This window comes from Schistocerca nitens, chromosome 3, assembly GCF_023898315.1.
Source record: "Schistocerca nitens isolate TAMUIC-IGC-003100 chromosome 3, iqSchNite1.1, whole genome shotgun sequence".
Lineage (NCBI taxonomy): Eukaryota > Metazoa > Arthropoda > Insecta > Orthoptera > Acrididae > Schistocerca > Schistocerca nitens.
In genome coordinates this window covers 660,021,697-660,032,517 of record NC_064616.1, presented here as the reverse complement: position 1 = coordinate 660,032,517, position 10,821 = coordinate 660,021,697, and the positions used below count along the sequence as shown (strand labels likewise).

The 10,821-nt window shown below is 46.7% G+C and overlaps 1 non-coding gene across 1 annotated transcript; it reads right to left on the bottom strand.

Moving 5' to 3' along the window:
• Window positions 1-8,603: 8,603 nt before the first annotated feature.
• On the bottom strand, window positions 8,604-8,678 carry Trnat-ugu (transfer RNA threonine (anticodon UGU)). Its single transcript has one exon. It is a non-coding gene; the product is annotated as a tRNA-Thr (tRNA).
• Window positions 8,679-10,821: the final 2,143 nt, after the last annotated feature.

Here is a 10,821-nt window from a genome sequence, read left to right as displayed (position 1 = left end):
ACTGGGAACAGTATCTGCCGTAAAATATCCACGAGTAGCTATCCAGAGATCCCTTAAGTGGAATGACCACATATAACAAATAGCGAGAAAAGCAGATTCCAGACTTAGGTTCATAGGAAGAATCTTAAGAAAATGTAACTCATCCACGAAGGGAGTGGCTTATAAGGCGCTTGCCCGACCGATTCTTGACTATTTTTCATCTATCTGGGATCCTCAACAGATAGTACTGATAGAAGAGATAGAGAAGATCCAACGATGAGTGACACATTTTGTCACGGGGTCGTATAGCCGGCACGAGAGCGTTACGAATATGCTCAACAAACGCCAATGGGAGCCTTTCCAAGAGAGGCGTTGTGCATCGCGGAGAGATTTACTATTGAAATTTCGAGAGAGCACTTTCCGGGAAGAGTTGGACAACATATTACTTCCCCCACATACGTCACGCATAATGACCACGAGGAAATTAGAGACAATACAGGGGCTTACCGACAATCATTCTTCCCATGCGCTATTTCGCAAGTGGAACGGGGTTTGAGGACTAAGTTGCTGGTACCAAAAATACCTTCCGCCACACACCATTAGGTGGTTTGCGGAGTATGATGTAGATGTGGACTTGTGAGGAAAGCATACAGAGTGTCATGGGACACGTATGTATCAATCAACTGACACGATGTACTTGGGAGACAGACTTCAGTATACAAAATAATAGATCATTCCAATAGGAAAGGAAGAGATAGTCCAAACCTCATTAGTCTCAATCTAGTTGAATGTTGACTACAAAACATCACTGATTTCCAGAAAGGGATGAAACAGATCCGCAAGAATTAGAAGGTTTCGCGCATGTAACTAGTAATATCGATAAAATTGATTGCGAAGAAAGTCGAATAATAACAGCTACTGGTAAAGACAACGTTGATATGGAATTAGTTAAATACACGTCTGGAGAAAGTAAAGAAAAGCTCCGAGAAATCATCAAGCAGAGTTAGAAGCACACGAAAATCCCAAATCAAAGGAAGGAAGCTGTTGTAGTCCACATACTCAAGGAAGATGACAGTACCACCGTTAATAACTACAGAGGGGGCATTACATCATAATATTCGTATGTCGCTCCTTCTCAACCATAGAAACCGTTGTTAAATGAAACAGAGCTGTTTTTGCAAGAGGAAAACACGTCGTGATAACGTTTTTTCATCGTGGTATACCTGTGTACAAGGACATGCTGAAAAGTAACGTCTTCGAATTTTTTAAGTGAAAACTTTTAAAGATTTTTAAATAAAACAAACGTTATTAACATTGTATATTTTTATTCTTCATGTCTACGTATTTATTTCTCAGCAGAGTCACCCTTGCAACGAACACATTTCTCCAAACGAGAGACCGGTCTGTTGATACCGTCAGTACAGAATGTTGGACATTGTTGACAGAGCCACAACTTTACCTCTGCCTGCACCACTTCATCGTTGTCATAGTGAAGTCCTCTAAGATGTTCTTTAAGCTTTGGAAACAGACGGAAACTGAATGGGCCATGTTGGGACTGTACGGAGGATGATTGATGACAATGAACCCAAAACGTCCGATTGTTGCAGGTGTCGCAGGGATCGTGTGGTGGTCTGGCATTGTTTTGCTGAAGGATATGGTGTTCCATGTGTGAACGAACTCTTCGAATACGGTCAGAAACTCGATTGCAGCACGCTGTTTTTCGAACACCTACGTAGTTACGTTACACACCACCACGTTAAAATTCTAAGCCCTCTAGCGCAGAGGGCTGGAATAAGTCGACATGAAGTTTAAAGATGTAGAATGTTATTAACGTTTGTTTATTGTAGAAGCTTTAAGAGTTTTCACATAAGAAATTCGGAGGCATTACTTTTCAGCCCGCCCTCGTACAATTCAGAAAAGAGGGAGTGGTACCGCACTTTATGCGTTGTATTTCTAGCGTATGTCTAAACATTTGACTGAGTACTCAGGAGAAAGATGTGGTGCATCATGGCCAGAAGGAGAATCCGCGAGCATCTTATCGAAATGCTGAGAGACCCATATGACAAGACAAAGTTCATTGTTAAGAAGAGGCCAAGGGAATTCATTTGAGAATACAATACTACAAAGATGCTCTCTGCCATCGATTTATTTTAATTTATATCTTTACTGTGGCATTCGACAATCGAAAAGATTCCTACATTTAAATTTTGAGAATGACAGAAATAGTGAACTCGCCAGGGTAGCCGAGAGTGCTAACGCGCTGCTTCCTGGATTCGGGTAGGTTTGCCGGCCCCGGATCGAATCCGCCCGGCGGATTGACGACGAGAGCCGGTGAGCCAGCCAGCCTGGATATGGTTTTTAGGCGGTTTTCCACATCCCACTATGTGAATACCGGGCTGGTCCCCACGTTACGCCTCAGTTACACTTCGCGCAGACATCTGAACACATTCACACTATTTCATAGATTCCACTAGACACAGACAGTTGGGGTACACTAATTCCGTCCTGGGGGGGGGGGGGGGGTACGGGGTGGCGGCAGAAGGGCATCCGCCCACCTTTTACAATTAACATGCCAAATCCGATTAACCATGGCCGACCCTGCGTAACCACGGGACAAGGAGCAAGCGATAAATAGAATGACAGAAATAGTGACAGCTGTATCTTTCCACTCATAGATATAAATTCTGAATGTGAGCTCTTTTGGAACAGAATAAAGTAATGGAATAGTGAAGTTTTGAAAATTCTGCTGCATAAACAGGATCGACGATGTTTCGTGGTCAAGCTGAAGCTCATCTGTATGTTGAAGTAACGATCAAGACATTTTTTCTGGTCAATAGAAGCCAGTCTGTCTCAGGTTTGGCCATTCAATTGATATGCCTCTTGTGGGAATATCTGGGAATTCAGAAGCCGGCAATTCAATTGTGCTGCAAGCCCACTAATCAGTGTAGATGAACTTGCGACTGAGATAAAAGCTGCTTGGTTAGCGCGGTGGATACAATCAAAGATGTTTTGAACTAATGTCACTGTTGTATCACATTTAGTAGCATTTCCAGCAAATATCCAGGCATCTTACTTCATCTCAGATGGTTTCGTCTTTGTGTCTATAGGAAATGAAGCAGGACTTTAACTGCAACATTACAGCTGATAACTGTTTATATGACAGACGTAGTTAGACTGGAAGATTAATGGATCTTGTGTCTTCTCCTGTATTTCATTATTGTGACGGTGATTGAAATTAATCCAGCCCAGCATTCACTTTGAATTCCCTCTTTTCAGTCACCGCACAAACGCAGAAATGGCTTATACTGTTATAAGTGGTACACAACCTCATTAGTGGAAAGGCATCTGCTCATTTATCAAGACGTATTTGGATTACAGAAACATCTTCTACAATAATAAAAGGAAGTCTCACAAAGCTCAGCTTGCTGTGATCGTGAATACGATCCAGAGCGCCGTAGATATTACGGTATGAACGAAGTCAATGTCGGCCGCACATGGCGAGCCACCCTCCGCCCACCTCTCATCAGAAGACGCGGCTTTTAAACTGGCCACCAGCATGGCGCCGGTGCCAGCTTCGCTATCTGCAGGGCTCGCCATATTCTTACAGTGGCGCTACGGAAGCCACCGGTTATTCCGTCTTTTCTCTACTCACTGCATGCACATGTATCAGTACGAGCGTCTTTTTTAACACGCCGCACATCGAGACCCGCCTCAGATCTCGGAAGGCTTGCTGTGTTAAAACTACGAACTGACACGACGCTGTTGGTATTCAGTGACTGAAACGATTAACGAGTTATCAACATTATTGTACAGGTAATTTAGTAACTAATAAACACTGACCAGTCATTTTAAAGTGACCCCGTGTCAAAAACCGTAATAACCATCGTTTACTGCGCGAGCCGTATGAGACATGCAGCAAGAGAGTCATTGAGGTTCTGGGTGGTACCGGCAGGGACGTGGAGCCACCATAACTCTAGTATCGTGTCCAGCTGCGCAACGTTTCTCGGTTGAGGATCCATGCCGCAAACAGCTCGATTGAGGTGGTCCCATATATTCTTGTTCCGCTGAAACCCAGAAAATTTGGTGACCAGGGGAGTACGGTAAACTCATACTGGCGCTATTCGAATCACCCATGTTCACTGCCAGGTGTGACAGGTAGCGTTGACCTGCTGAGAGATGTCATGGTGCCGAAGAAAAACAAACTGCACGTAGGGGTGGACATTTTCCCCAAGGGTAGTTCCATTGTGGAACAGAAAACCAAGAAATTTAAGTTATTAAAGAAACTGTTGGAATAGCGTCGTAAGTAGCATTAGGATGTCCTTTATTTATTGGTGGTGACTAGTTTCAGACATAGGTCCATTCTCAAACCATTCGTCTTCGTAAATGACTGAATACAGTTATGAATGTACGCGTGGAACAACCGTAGCAAATAATCCAGATGGTAATACAGATACTACAGCAGACACTAGACAAGTTATAGCGAGCAGTGTGAAGAGTTCTCTTCCCGAACTTTTAATGGAACTGGTGGTCACGTGTTGTTGGATAGAGAGACAGGTGCAAGCTGCCAGGAGGAGACGAGAAAAACAGTGAAGCAGACGGTTACAGAGGGTGAAGAGACGCTCAAATTAGTTGAGTTCTGGTTCATAAGTCACAGAAAGGTTACGGAGGCTAAGTTACGACTGTGCTCTCAAGTCTCCCCTCTCTGCTCGCAGTATATTGATGATCATGGTAAGCACCGCTTACAAAATGTTTCAAATGGCTCTGAGCACTATGGGACTTAACTTCTGAGGTCTTTAGTCCCCTAGAACTTAGAACTAATTAAACCTAACTAACCTAAGGACATCACACACATCCATGCCCGAGGCAGGATTTGAACCTGCGACCGTAGCGGTCCTGCTGTTCCAGACTATAGCGCCTACAATCGCACGGCCACCCCGGCCGGCGCACCGCTTACAACTCCGGTGTATTAAGGCAAGCAGGAGTTCAAATGGTTCAAATGGCCCTGAGCACTATGGGACTTAACTTCTGAGGTCATCAGTCCCATAGAACTCAGAACTACTTAAACCTAACTAACCTAAGGACATCACACACATCCATGCCCGAGGCAGGATTCGAACCTGCGACCGTAGTGGTCGCGCGGGTCCAGACTGTAGCGCCCAGAACCGCTCGTCCACCCCGACCGGCGCAAGCAAGAGTATTGCAGTTCAGTTGTAGGATTGTTATCACTGGCTCATATTTGCGAGATCGTGAGATCGTTAGGATTCTTGGATGGTAGTTCCAGCCAGTCAGTATGACAGAATCAGTCACATTACTGTACGTAGTTCACATAGTTAAATCCGAGGTTTTATGCAACTCCATATTTTTCAGTTACTTCGCCAACTAAGCGTTTTAGTTTGCAGTTATCATAGTGCAGTACAACTTCGTAAAGTTCTTCTCTACGGAACTGCGATCTGGTGCCTTATTATTCACGTGTCTTTAACAATAAACAATAGTGCTACATAAGTATTGACTTTATTATCACAACCATTTCCTTAAAATAATAAATAGTATGTCAATTCGCCAACTTCATATTCACTTCTAGGACCAGCAAAAACTCAAATGGCTCTAAGCACTATGGGACTTAACATCTGGGGTCAGCAGTCCCCTAGGCTTAGAACTATTTAAACCTAACTAACCTAAGGACATCACACACATCCATGCCCGAGGCATGATTCGAACCTGCGACCGTAGCAGCAGTGCGGTTCCGAAATGAAGCACCTACAACCGCTCGGTCACAGTGGCCGGCTAGGTACAGCAAATTAGAGACTTAAAAACTCCGTCGTGTACATTAAGTTCAGCACTGGATCTCAAGGATGTGCCTGATTTTTGATTAATTTCAGATTCAGTTACATTTCACAATTTCATAAATTAACCTACCTCTCCAGGATCGGATTAAAAATATGGTATTCTAGGAAGCAATCAGCTATGAAACATCTTTTGTTTTAAAGGTTCATTAACGGGAAATATTTGAAACCGCTGTAGTCTTCTGAATATTTTTCTGCCACGAATATATAACACAGGTATTTATTTCAACTTTTCGCATATGTTGCGTGGATTGTGTTGCATGTCTGAGTGGTTATTTGCGTTGTGATATCAGCACCGCAGAGTTTTGGTAGGATTTATACTGATACAGGGTGAACATTAATAAAACCGACAAACGGCAGAGACGGATTCTTGACTGGAAATGGAGAAAAAAAGGTCCTATGAACATGTGCCCAGAAACACATCATTTCCATGATAGATGGCGCTGATGAATGACAGTTGCTCTGACCAGGTACCGTGTGTTCCTTGTGTGTTGCAGACTCTGTCATTGACGCAATGTACTGTAAGCAGCAGAGTGGCTCGGTATTCATGACGGAACAATCCGAGATGGTGTTTGTGTACGGCCAAGTGAATGGAAACGGTCGTGAGGAAGCGCGGCTATACGAAAACAAGTACCCTCACAAACACCAACCACATCATACAAGATCTCAAGCCCTTTTTGGGTGTTTGTTGTGATCATGGGTCCTTTGAGACAGACGAATGTGCAGGGAGGCGGCCTACAATCCTAGTACAATTTCAGGGCAAGTGGTCCGCCAACATGGTGTAAGCCAAAGTAAGATTATGTGTATCTTGCATGAATGCAGCCAATGGAGACCACTTTTAGCATCTTTTGTGACATGGATGCGATGCAGCTCTGTACCGTGTTTCGGAAGTCACACCGTCCATTTCCAGCATATGTTCATAGGACCTTTTTCGTCCATTTCCAGTCAGGAATCCGTCCTTGCAGTTTGTCGATTTTATTAACGTTCACCCTTTATATGTACAAGCAGTACCTGATTTCTAAAAAATGGGATCCCGGTATTGTGAACTTCCGAGCTTTTCTTTTTGGTTTTGTAGCAAATCTTACAGGGTGTTTCAAAAATGACCGGTATATTTGAAACGGCAATAAAAACTAAACGAGCAGCGATAGAAATACACCGTTTGTTGCAATATGCTTGGGACAACAGTACATTTTCAGGCGGACAAACTTTCGAAATTACAGTAGTTACAATTTTCAACAACAGATGGCGCTGCAAGTGATGTGAAAGATATAGAAGACAACGCAGTCTGTGGGTGCGCCATTCTGTACGTCGTCTTTCTGCTGTAAGCGTGTGCTGTTCACAACGTGCAAGTGTGCTGTAGACAACATGGTTTATTCCTTAGAACAGAGGATTTTTCTGGTGTTGGAATTCCACCGCCTAGAACACAGTGTTGTTGCAACAAGACGAAGTTTTCAACGGAGGTTTAATGTAACCAAAGGACCGAAAAGCGATACAATAAAGGATCTGTTTGAAAAATTTCAACGGACTGGGAACGTGACGGATGAACGTGCTGGAAAGGTAGGGCGACCGCGTACGGCAACCACAGAGGGCAACGCGCAGCTAGTGCAGCAGGTGATCCAACAGCGGCCTCGGGTTTCCGTTCGCCATGTTGCAGCTGCGGTCCAAATGACGCCAACGTCCACGTATCGTCTCATGCGCCAGAGTTTACACCTCTATCCATACAAAATTCAAACGCGGCAACCCCTCAGCGCCGCTACCATTGCTGCATGAGAGACATTCGCTACCGATATAGTGCACAGGATTGATGACGGCGATATGCATGTGGGCAGCATTTGGTTTACTGACGAAGCTTATTTTTACCTGGACGGCTTCGTCAATAAACAGAACTGGCGCATATGGGGAACCGAAAAGTCCCATGTTGCAGTCCCATCGTCCCTGCATCCTCAAAAAGTACTGGTCTGGGCCGCCATGTCTTCCAAAGGAATCATTGGCCCATTTTTCAGATCAGAAACGATTACTGCATCACGCTATCTGGACATTCTTCGTGAATTTGTGGCGGTACAAACTGCCTTAGACGACACTGCGAACACCTCGTGGTTTATGCAAGATGGTGCCCGGCCACATCGCACGGCCGACGTCTTTAATTTCCTGAATGAATATTTCGATGATCGTGTGATTGCTTTGGGCTATCCGAAACATACAGGAGGCGGCGTGGATTGGCCTCCCTATTCGCCAGACATGAACCCCTGTGACTTCTTTCTGTGGGGACACTTGAAAGACCAGGTGCACCGCCAGAATCCAGAAACAATTGAACAGCTGAAGCAGTACATCTCATCTGCATGTGAAGCCATTCCGCCAGACACGTTGTCAAAGGTTTCGGGTAATTTCATTCAGAGACTACGCCATATTATTGCTACGCATGGTGGATATGTGGAAAATATCGTACTATAGAGTTTCCCAGACCGCAGCGCCATCTGTTGTTGAAAATTGTAACTACTGTAATTTCGAAAGTTTGTCTGCCTGAAAATGTACTGTTGTCCCAAGCATATTGCAACAAACGGTGTATTTCTATCGCTGCTCGTTTAGTTTTTATTGCCGTTTCAATTATACCGGTCTTTTTGAAACACCCTGTAGAATATATATGACGGTAGTATCTGTTCCCGGAAGAACAGTTACCGTGGATGACCATGCAGCTTTGCTAGAAATGAAATGATAATTAAATGGACACCCTAGCTGCAAACAGGCGTTGATGTACTTCATTGGGGACATGTTGAAAATGTGTGCCCCGCCCGGGACTCGAACCCGGGATCTCCTGCTTACATGGCAGACGCTCTATCCAACTGAGCCACCGCGGGCACAGAGGATAGTGCGTCTGCAGGGACTTATCCCTTACACGCTCCCCGTGAGATCCACATTCCCAACATGTCCACACCACTACATTCGTAGTGCGCCTAATAGATGTTTGTCCATCATACTCATTACTCGTGGCAGATTAATCTGCCACGAGTAATGAGTATGATGGACAAACATCTATTAGGCGCACTACGAATGTAGTGGTGTGGACATGTTGGGAATGTGGATCCCACGGGGAGCGTGCAAGGGATAAGTCCCTGCAGACGCACTATCTGTGCCCGCGGTGGCTCAGATGGATTCGACAGTCGGCTCGCAGCCGTGCTAGCGTGCGGAGCTGCTCCGCGCGCCGTCCGACGCTCCGCTCTCGGCGGTGTTTACTTCCGCGTCGCGGTGTTTGTGTCTATCGAGTCCAGTACTAACGTACACCATAGCGCACTCGTACCGCCGTGCAACGATCAAAGTAACGTTTCAGGCCGAACATCCAAGACCCAGAGCATTCGAAGTCGAACAGTTTATACGTGAGGATCTACGTTTGATCCCCCAGGACGTAATAGGCATACATTTTTCCATCACTGGAAGTGTTGTCTACATCAAGATGTCGACGGAGGAAATTTGCAATGACATAATTCACCGTCATGCCACCGGACTGAAATTTAAACACTCTGATGGACATATGGGCGCTGTGACAGTCGCCCATGCTGGATTCGGTCTCCGGACATTGCGGGTGTTTGAGCTCCCGTTCGAGGTGCCTCAGGATGTGGTCATTGCCGCTTTCCAACCATATGGCACCGTCTTGGGTCACGTCGCGGAGAAGTGGCAAACATTTACCACCTACCCCGTATTAAATGGCGTCCGGCAAATAAAAATTGAGCTGACGAAACATGTCCCATCGTACCTGCTGATTGGCGGTGTGAGGGCCATCGTCATGTATGATGGACAGCTACGAACGTGCGCAGGATGTGGCCAGGAGGGACATGTACGTTCCGAATGCTTACACCGCCGTTTAATACAGACGCCGTTACGTGAAGAGACCCAGGCTTCGACGGTCACGTCCTTACCCATCACCTACGCCAAGGTCGCACAGGACCCCGTCGTACCAATCTCGATTGCGTCAGCAGCTTCGTCAACGCCACCCGCCGCAGCACAACGCGCCGAGGACATAAGCACGGCGTCGCCTCCGGTGCTCGCTGCAGGACCGTCCGGTTTGCAGACCGAAACCGATGTTCGTGTAGGAACCATGGACGTCGACCTCGGTGTCGTGCCGACGTCTGCCTTTGTCCAAACGGGTTCGGCATCAGACGACGGGCGACCACATTCTGATTCAGAAGGCCACATCGGAAAACAGCGGTCGCCTCGCAAACACAGGAAACGACGACGAACGCCATCCGATGACGCTCTTTCTCAGACGGCCCCACGAGATGTCGACCTGATGTCTGACGGTGATCTCCCACATTGCGTCCAGTCACGCGATGTGGCAGCAACAGGCGCCCCTCCTGTGACGCCTACTCTCCCAGCCAGGGACGTGTCCTCGCCGTTGTCAACGAATGATGCCGGCGGTCCCCCTGCCACTCATGTTGCGGAATCCACAACACCCGTTCCGGAAGTACGTGACCGTCACATGTCCACGTCGTCAGCTTCCTGGGCCGATGACGTTGAAGAAGAAGCGGAACCGACTACCAGCGTGTCTGCACAGGAGTCCACCTCGGCGACACTGGGGCTGGCGCCCCGCCAGTAATTACCACCACTGCGGGACCACCGGCGGGTCTCCACCTGCCAGCTACTTCTACCGCACGTTCTGCAAATACTGAGGATGGCCGCACACAGCAATATCGCATCGCCACGATGAATCTTGCCACCATTCGTGCCCCCCATAAACTTGCCATGTTCAGAGACACTATTTACTCTGCGGATGTGGATATAGCACTCTTACAAGAGGTGTTTGTGGCTGACTTCCTAGTTCCCACCGGATACAATGCCCATGTTTCCCCCGCATCCGATACCGGTAGCGGCGTCGCCATCCTGCTACGCGACGGACTCCCTGCAGAGGACGTCATCTACCTCCCCACTGCGCGAGGTATGGCCCTCACACTGTTCGGCGTGCGTATTATTAATATCTACGCTCCGTCCGGCACTGGCCGCCGTCATG